General features: G+C 29.7%; 1 pseudogene; it reads left to right on the top strand.

Annotated features, from left to right (window-relative positions):
- The first annotated feature begins 3,048 nt into the window (after positions 1-3,048).
- Positions 3,049-3,982, top strand: LOC120076094 (vignain-like; annotated as a pseudogene).
- The last annotated feature ends 5,891 nt before the right edge of the window (positions 3,983-9,873 follow it).

Genomic DNA, 9,873 nt, shown 5'->3' on the forward strand with positions numbered 1-9,873 from the left:
GTACATGTTATGTAAAATTTAAAAAGAGAATTTAATTATAAGTTTAGTAATACAATTTTAATTTATCTAAAAAAATTATGAGCTACACGTGAAGATTAAAAAAAATAATAATCCTTTGAATGATTTGACTACATTTTAAACTTGAAATTAAACCATGATATTTTATTTATTTTGAGTTTGATGATTTGATTATTCTCTTAATTTTACACTTTAATTTAAATGAAAATATTCCATTTTTCTATTTTCGTATAAAAAGATTTCGTTCAAATAATAATTTGATTATGATCTTAATTTAATCTTTTTAAAATTTTAATTTAAACCAAACTATACGTAAACTCTTAAAACTTATTCTTATTCTTATTATTATTTTGTAGATTTGCAATGTTCTCCTTCTTGATTTTAAATTTTATTTTGATTTTATAAATTGTTTCAAAATTATATAAAGTTGAATTCGTGTGTACTCACAAAAAATTCGAAAAGAGAAAAAAAGAACAAAAACATGTAGAAATAGTAGAAAATTTTATAAACCCCCAAACTCATTGGTATGCATTTACAAAATTTAAAATGTAAAAAAAATTACAAAAACATGAAAACAATCACTATCTTCTCTTTGACGACCTCTTAATTAAGTAAAATATAAATATGATCATCAACTAAAAATGGCAAAAAAGGAAAATCAATGCTCCTTTTCTTTTAAATAGTATAGATAGGAAAATCAATGCTCCCTTTTTTTAAATGATAGATATTTAACAAAACCATTTTATGTTTGTCTGGACTATATTATACAAATAAAACTATAACAATTACAATTATTTAAATTAATTATTTGTTAAAAATTTTAAAAAACTCGATTACAATTGTTTTTTTTTTTTAAAAAAATATTTTTTATACCAGCAAAACTACTCATTTAATTTTTAAATATCTAAAAAGAAAATCTTAAAACATTAACTAATCTTAAAACATTAACTTATTCAATTCAACCAATTGGGTATCAAAAAGAATTTCAACCAATTAGTTAACACACAAAACGCTAAAGAACCTAGCCAATTAAAAAATATAATTAAACCTACAATGAATAAAGTAAATCTTTTAACTATTATGCTGGAATATATATATATATATATATATATATTTTGTAAAAGGCGATCATAAGTTTACAATATATACATATAACAAAATCATTTTTATATAATATAAGTTGCCTAAACATACATTGTAAATGAACTATCTAAAAACTTATTTATCTATTCCAGTTACTCAAAACATCGTAAAATTTGGTCGAAGTAGAATTAACAATGTAATTAATATTTAATATAATTTAGAAACTAAAATAACCATCATTGTTTTAAAATTATAATTTATCTTATTCTACAAAAAATTATATTATAATATTTTACCAAAATTTCAAAACTATTTTATTTAAAGCTAAAATTATAAAATGAAAAAATGATATATAATATTTAAGTTTATATAAAAAAGATGGAATTTTTAATAAATAAGCTCAATTTCTCTTTATATAAAAAAGATGGAATTTTTAATATTTAAGTTTCAAGTTTTCAAAAATAAAAAACACCTGAATTTGAATTTAGATGCCTAAAAAAACAATTAAATTAGGTAGTAAAGTATCTGACAAGTTAAAATAGCATCACCATATATTTTATCACCATTATGAGCTTATTTTATTTATAAAGATTTATAAAATTATAGATTTTACACAACAAACAATTCACTCATAATTGTACTCTATTATTAAAAAAAACGACAATTTTGTTTTAAATGACTTATAAATTCATATGTTTAAATCATCATATCCCGGTACTTAAAAGAAATGTTTCAGTTGACAATATCTTGTTTACTTTTACATTAACATTTTTATTTACTTTCTTTTATAATTGTCAAAAAGAAAATTAAAATATTTGTTATACATAAGTAATAAAATATTTTTAAAGGCTTACAAAAATATTATTAATTTTATTAATTACATAATTCATAGATTGATGAGTGATACTTATAACTAAAGTTGATAAACATCAAATTAGTCACTAAAGTATTTATCCACGCAATTATAAAATTATAACAATTACTGAATAATCAATTATTTTATAAATTTTCAAAAAGTTTTATTGGAAATTATTTTTAAATGTATATATTTGTTGATACTTTTGAGAAATTTCATTTTAAATTTTGAAAAAGTAAGACCACTTATTCAAATATCAGTAAAAGAATCTAACTAATTTTTTAACAATAAAATTTAAGAAATATAAAAAAAATGGAAGAGAGGCTAAAGTCCATCCCTCTTGAGTTAAATAATAAAATCTCAACATACAAAATTATGATAAAGTGAATAGCCATGAATATTTTTAACTAAATAGGACAGAAAATCATGAAAAAATCTTATAACCATCCCTTATTAAGTTCATTAGATTTAAAAGCAAAAGTACCGTAAGATCAAAATTAATTATTATCTTTATCATGACTATAAAATAAAATTATAAAAAACTACAGTTATTTAAATCAATTATATATATTCATATAATTAATTGATCCTTAAAAATCTATATTATTTTTATAAACAAGTTAAACTACCCATTTAAATATGTAAAAGAAAATTCTAAATATGAGTGAGTAAATCAACCAATTCATCAACACATGAAAATCTCAACAACCTAACCATTAAAAATAAAATAAAATTAAAATTAATGAGTTAAATCTTAACCAATATCCTAAATCAAGAAAAAAAAATCTATAACCACGAAAATTTTAATGGGAGAAAGTGATCATACAGTTGAGTAACACGTGCCTAAACCTGGCAAATCAACTCAAACCAAAAGCAACCTGGCAAATCAACTCTAACCAAAAGCTTCTTTATCTATCCTATTACTCAAATCTCATATCACAATAGTCATTATGAAATCTCTCATTGTTCCTCTTGTTTTGATTGCTCAGAGCTTTAAATTCGAAGGGAAAGAGTTAGAATATGAAGAAAGTCTATAGCATCCATATAAGAGATGGAGTAGCCACCATAGAATCTCAAGAAATGGAAGGGAGATGCACAATCGTTTTAAGGTGTTCAAAGAAAATGCAAAGTATGTGTTCAAAGTGAACCAAATGAACAAATCATTAAAGTTGAAGTTGAACCAGTAAGCTGATATGTCTGATGATGAGTTTATTAACACACATGTTAGCTCCAATATTACCTACTACAAAAACTTACATGCCAAGAAAATAGAAGCTGTTGGTGGTCGGTGGGTTCATGTATGAGTATGCTGAGGATCTTCCATCTTCAATCGATTGGAGGAAAAAAGGAGTCGTCACTAACATAAAAAACCAAGGCGGTTGTGGTAATAATTAATTTTGAATTTTTGCTTTGTAAAATTCCTAATTATTCAAAAGTTGTTGGGCAATTGCAGTGGTGGCTAGGTGGTTGATTGTGATTACAGAGACGGAGTGGTTGATTGTGATTACATAGATGGAGGTTGCGGTGGAGGATTTTATGACTCGGCTTTTGAATTCATGATGGAAAACAATGGGATCACAACTGAGGAAACTATGCTGAAAACAGATATTGCCTCGCACAGAGAGTGAGTCTGGAAATATTCTAAACACTACATTACATAATTGAAAAAACAAAATTCTATGTCTACGCTATTAAATTTATCATTATGTTTGATTTAACAGGGTAATAAGAGAGTGACAATTGATGGATATGAGAATGTACTTCCAAATAATGAGAATGCTTTGAAGAAAACTGTCGCACACTCGATATTTGCTAATGGGCGACGTTTTCGATATTACTTAGAGGCTAGGAATGGAGGAAGACGGAACAGATTACTGGATCATAAAGAACTTGTGGGGAACTAACTGGGGATTGGAAGGTTATATGAAGATGCAATGAGGAGCACGATATCCGGAAGGTGTATGCGGATTGGCAATGAATCACTCCTATCCCGTAAAGATTTCGACATTCTTTTTTAGCCTTTAGGAGTACAAAGTAGGGATTCTTTCTATTAGCTAGGCTTTGATTGATTTGCTTTTAGGAAAATAATAAGGAAAGTAGCATTTCTTTTCTTTCTTGTTTTAGTTCCGAATGTAGCATTTCATATATAAATAAACATAAACAAAACTCCTGCACTCACACCACTCTAACAAATTTTGGTAATATGCATGTGCAAAGTATATATCTAAGTCCACATGTTTTGTCTTCGAATGTAAAATGGGATTGTGAGGAGATCCGAAAATAGAGAATTAAGCCATACTAATTCAGTAGCAACTATAGTTAAATAACGATACTTGGCCTCCATACTTATGGGAAGTAACAGATTATTTCTTCGAACCCCTTGTTTGGATTTGAAGTCTAATCAGCATCAACATATCCATGTAAGAGATCTCTGGACGAGTAAATGGTGCACACTACAATCATCAAGCATTTTTTCACCTTGTAGAGCTAAAAGTAAAGGACTACGCACCAGACATATTAATCCTTTCTAATAGATCCAATATGTATTTGGATTGTGAAAGAAAGAGTCCACCATTGGAAGGATATGACATTTCAATTCCAAGGAATTAGCTCAACCAAGTTCTTTCAAAGCAAATTTCCTATTCAACACATTAATTAATTCAGAAATCACCTTGTGTAAGCTTTCCATGATAATTATATCATCTACATAGATTAGAATATAACAAGCTTCACCATGAGTGTGATGAAACAGTAGAGAATAATCAACTATAGAAGATAGAAAATTCCAAAGAATGAAGAAAGGAACCCAATCTTGCAAACCAAGCTCGAAAGGTTTGTTTCAAGCCATAAAGAGCTTTCTTGAGCTTGCATACAAGGTCCATTCTTGTCTTTTACAAAACTAGCAGGTTGTTCCATGAACATATTCTCAGAAAAGGAACCATGTAAAAATGCTTTATTTATATTCGCTTATCGTATAGACCAACTAAAGCCAAGGTAAAGTAGAACTCAAATGGGATAGGCTTGATTACTGGATTATAAGTTTCGGTATAGTTAATGTTTGTGTTTGATGAAACTTTTTAGCACCAACCGTTCCTTATATTGAGAGATAGATCCTTCTATCAGAGTTTCTTTTAATCTTAAAAACCCACTTGCAACCCATAATTTTCTAATTTGTTGGTAAAGAAACCAAGTCCCAAGTATGATTCTTCATTAGAGCATCATATTCAACTTACATATATTTTCTCCAATGAGGATAGCACATAGCCACCTTGACATTCGAAGGCTCTATTTCTTCATAGTTCACCAGGTTGTTGAGTTGATGCCCTAAATCTTGTGGCCTTGTAGTTTATAATTTGTATTTCTACAAACATATTATTTATCTAACAAAATTAGTTGTATTTTATTTGATATTTAGTTGCATTAACCCAAAACCAATAAATTAAGATCTGAGATTATTAGATATAACTTAAACATGTATGTGGAGACATACATGTGGATCATGTTTAAGTGAGAATTTGAACGACCTATAGTAGATGGATAAGGTCGGGTACCTTATCCTGGTGACACTATGGATACAACCCACTTTGTAGTTGTTACAAATGTTGTAAAGTGCTACAAATGATCTAATCCTGATCATTCATATGGAGACATGTGAGCGGGGTATCCTATACAAAGAATTTGTTTAAGACCGAACCACAAAATGAATAGTTTCACTTTATAACATCATTGCTAGAAGAGACTTACATTTCAACAAGATGACCATAGGTGACTCGACTATAATCTTGAGTGAGTTGTGGACTCTTATGAGGGCGGTCCTTTGATCTGCATGAGAGTAGTTAGTTTCATCGACTCAATATGTCTACCATTTTGGGGATTCATCTATTGAGGAGTTGGGAACACAACTACACAAGAAGGAATTTGTTCATTCCCTATTGTTAGGGTTAGTAGATAAATTTCTCCCTTAAGGGCCAATTCCGGGTCTTAAAGAATATGACACCATACCCTCTATTGGCTCGAGAGGGGTTCAATGATAGTTGGTTTGTAACTAATTGTTCATTAGAGGGATTAGTGATACTTAAGGAGTTAGATGTAACTACAGGGGTAAAATGGTAATTTTGACCCAACTGTACTTACAAGAAATTTGTGAAAGGTCGGCGTACTGTTGATTGGTTATATCCAATTGACACAAAAATATATCTAGTGTGAAGAGTGCAGTTGTCGGTTTATAGTGGAGCGACTGACAGTTAATGAAGGTTGATTAATTTAGTTAAAGAGTTTGATCAATTAATCAAATATCATTGAAGTTTCAATCTATAAGTCTATGAGGTCCTATTGTTAGCTCACTAAGGATTAGTGAGAATCAAATTTTTGGATTAATTTAAATTGTTCAAATAATTAATTAAGGGAATTAATTATATATGATATAATTAACATAATGTATATGATGCATTATAATATAAAATTTTGTCGAGAGAAATAAATATTTGAATATGATTCAAATATTAATTATATGAATGTAATTCATATAAAACTATAGGTTAAAATTAATATAAATATGATTTATTTTAAGACTATAAGTTATATGTTATACATGATATAACATATAGTTTAATATTTATATATAGTAAGTTAGTTAACATACATACATACATACATACATACATACATAGATACATACATACACACACACATACACACACACACACACATATATGTATCTGTATGTATGAAGAACTTGTGGTAGTGCCCAAAGGAGATCATGTTGTGTTCGAGGACTTGCTGCGAAGTTTCATTCATGTTCAGGAGAAGAAGTTCAGTTCATGATATTTGATTGTGGACAGGAAGCATGAAGAGTTAAGTCTTCAAGGGTGAGTTTCCCTTCATTCTCTGTAACAATCTCAGTAGAAAACTCATGCTTAGAGTTTATTATGTTTATCGTAGTTTGTCACTCTACATTTAATGTTTTGTAAAACAAAATTAGAGACACACACATTCAATTTCTTCCACTTTGGGGTATTCCAAACCTTTCATATTTTAGGTTGAAAATACCATTTTTATCTATTGTATTTTGGGGTTGATGCCCTAAATCTCATAGTATCCTATAGTTTGTAAACTTTGAATGAACAAACTCTTATGTGATTAATAATATACAATTTTTTTTTATTCATTTTGTCTATAAAATATGTGATATTTTAGTTGCATTAACCACAAACCAATAAACTAACATCCAAAGTTATCATTGTAACTTGAACATGTATGTGGAGATATGCAAGTAGATTATGTTTAAGTGATAACCTAAATGATTTGTAGTATATGAATAAGGTTGGATACCTTATCCTGGTAACACTATGAGTATGGCCCACTTTGTAGGTATTACAATTGTTGTAAAGTGCTACAAATGATCTGATCCTGAATTCATGTATTAGACATGTGAGCGGGGATATTATAGGGATCAGTGGTAGTTAAGGAGTTATATGTAACTACAAGAGAAAACGGTAATTTGGCCCAACTGTACTTACGAGAAATTTGTGAAGGATCATCGTACAAGATTGGTTATATCCAATGGACACAAAAATGTATTTGTAGCATGAAAAGTGCATCTGCCAGTCTTTAGTGGAGTGCCTGATAGTTAACGGATGGTGGATAATATGATTAAAGAGTTTAATTAATTATTCACATATCATTGGAGCTTCAAGCTACAGGTCCAAAAGGTCCCTTTGGTAGCTCAAAAGAATTTAGTTAAGAATCAGTTTTTGGGTTAATTTGAATTGTTCAAATTAATAAGAGGGATATAATTAAATTGATTTAATTATATATGATATAATTGTTATAATGTATTTGATATATTATAGTTTAATTGAAGGAAATAAATATTTGAATGAGATTCAAATAGTTGCTAAATTTAATATAAATATGATTTATATTAAATGCCATAAAATAGAGAGAAAGAACTATAGTTTATATTGTATGTGATACAATATTAAAACTATAGATTATGTGTTATATTTGATATAACATATAGTGTAATATAAATAATATATGATAAGTTAGTTATCATATTTATTTATATTAATTTTATTATTTTGAATAATAAATTCTAATTTCTCTCCAACCACCTTAGTGGGTGGTTAAGTCGTTTTATGGCAAATGGAATAAAAGAATTTATTTTTTTTCTTCCTCACAGACTTACGTTGAGCACTACACGATTGAAGCTTTTACAATATGATAGAAAAATCATAGAATCATTCTGTGTGTCTTCTTCAATCTTCTTTCTCCTTCAAACTCAAACTCCCTCCAAACCAAAATAGTCAAAGCCCAAAACTTCTGGACTCTCACCCTGAGTATACCGAAGGCTCCCAGTGGTTGTGTCTTCTGTTTTGGTTCGTGAATTTCTTGAAGAGGATCTTTAAGTTTGTTGCTTTTCTTGAGTTTCTGACAGTTCGAGGGTTTTAGACGAAGAAACGTTCTTCAAAGGTATTATCTCTTGGACTCTATTTCTTTACAAAATACATGTTGTAATTTGTTTAGAATGCATATCTTGTATGTTTACTGTAAATTTAGTTTTTCAATCAAAATGAAATTTGGACGATCTGCTTCTGCTCAATGATCTCTTTAAAACGAGTCCATTCAATTGGTATTAGAGACAAGTTGAAGTTCTGATTCCAAATTCAATTTCTATATTGAAATATTTTACAGTAGTGGTGGGTTTTAATATTTTGCATTGCATTTAACTGTTAAATATCTATGGATGGTTGTTCATGGATGTTTTGAGGTAGTAATCTCTATTTATGGCTTTTCTATTTAAATTACAAAGTTAACTTTTATGAGCCCCTGTGTTTTTTGGGCATTAAACTTGCAATCGAGTCTATATTCATTTTAGTTTTGAGTCGTTCATGATACTTCAGAAGAAAGGTTGCAGTGCGTTTCAATCGAGAAGATGAAACGAAGGCCACATCGTGTAGTTGGAGTTAAATGATCGTTTAGATTTCGTTATGCGTTCGTTAGAGTTTTCTACACTATCGTGTAGCATTTGCTAAACGATCGCATAGATAATGCTATGCGATCATGTAGAGTTTGCTATACAATCGTGTTGCGTTGGCTGCATGATTGCATAAGTGCTCGATGGGTAACGATCGTGCGATATATGATACTAGATGCAAGTAGGGTTGGCAAAACTCCCCGCGAGGTTGGGTCCCCCCCAATCGGGGTGGGATAGGGTCAAACCGGGGATCTCTTTAGGGTCCCCGAATTGAGGACAGGAGGGGGAGGGTATAGGGAGGGTGTCCTCACTCTGTCCCCGACCCCGACCCTGCCCCGATTAGGTTTTTAAATATTTTTTTCTATATAGATTTTTAAATATTTTTTTTCTCTCTCTCTATATATATTAGGTATTTAACTTTTTACATTTAGCTTGGTTTTTAATTTACCCCAATCTAAGCCCAACTAAAGCGTCCAAACCCAACCCAAAGATAATTTTACAAAAAAATAAAAAAATAAAAAAAATAAAAAGTCCCCATAGGGAAATAAAAGTGAAAACAGGGAATGAGTCCCTGCGAGGACCCGTTTCCCCGATGGGGAATCCCCCTGAAGGAACTCTTATCAAAGAGAACCCATGGGAAGAAGCACGATCGATCCAAATTCATTGTGACAGAATTACAAGCATTCACAAATATACAAACCAATTATGCATCTTCTAACAAATTACAACATGCTTTATTAACTAATTACAAAAGGGACGAGAGACATACCTTTGAAGAACTCTTCTTCTAGTGACCTCTTGCTCTCGTGAAGACTTGGACCAACAACCTTTCATTGTTGCTACGATCATCTAGAAATTGTCTGGTCAATCTTTCGCTGTCACTTAGATCACGAACAGTCTTCTCCACGAATAGGCAACCTCTCAGACACCACCACTA

This window comes from Benincasa hispida, chromosome 4 (assembly GCF_027475165.1).
Source record: "Benincasa hispida cultivar pf3 chromosome 4, pf3_genome.v1.1, whole genome shotgun sequence".
Taxonomy (NCBI): domain Eukaryota; kingdom Viridiplantae; phylum Streptophyta; class Magnoliopsida; order Cucurbitales; family Cucurbitaceae; genus Benincasa; species Benincasa hispida.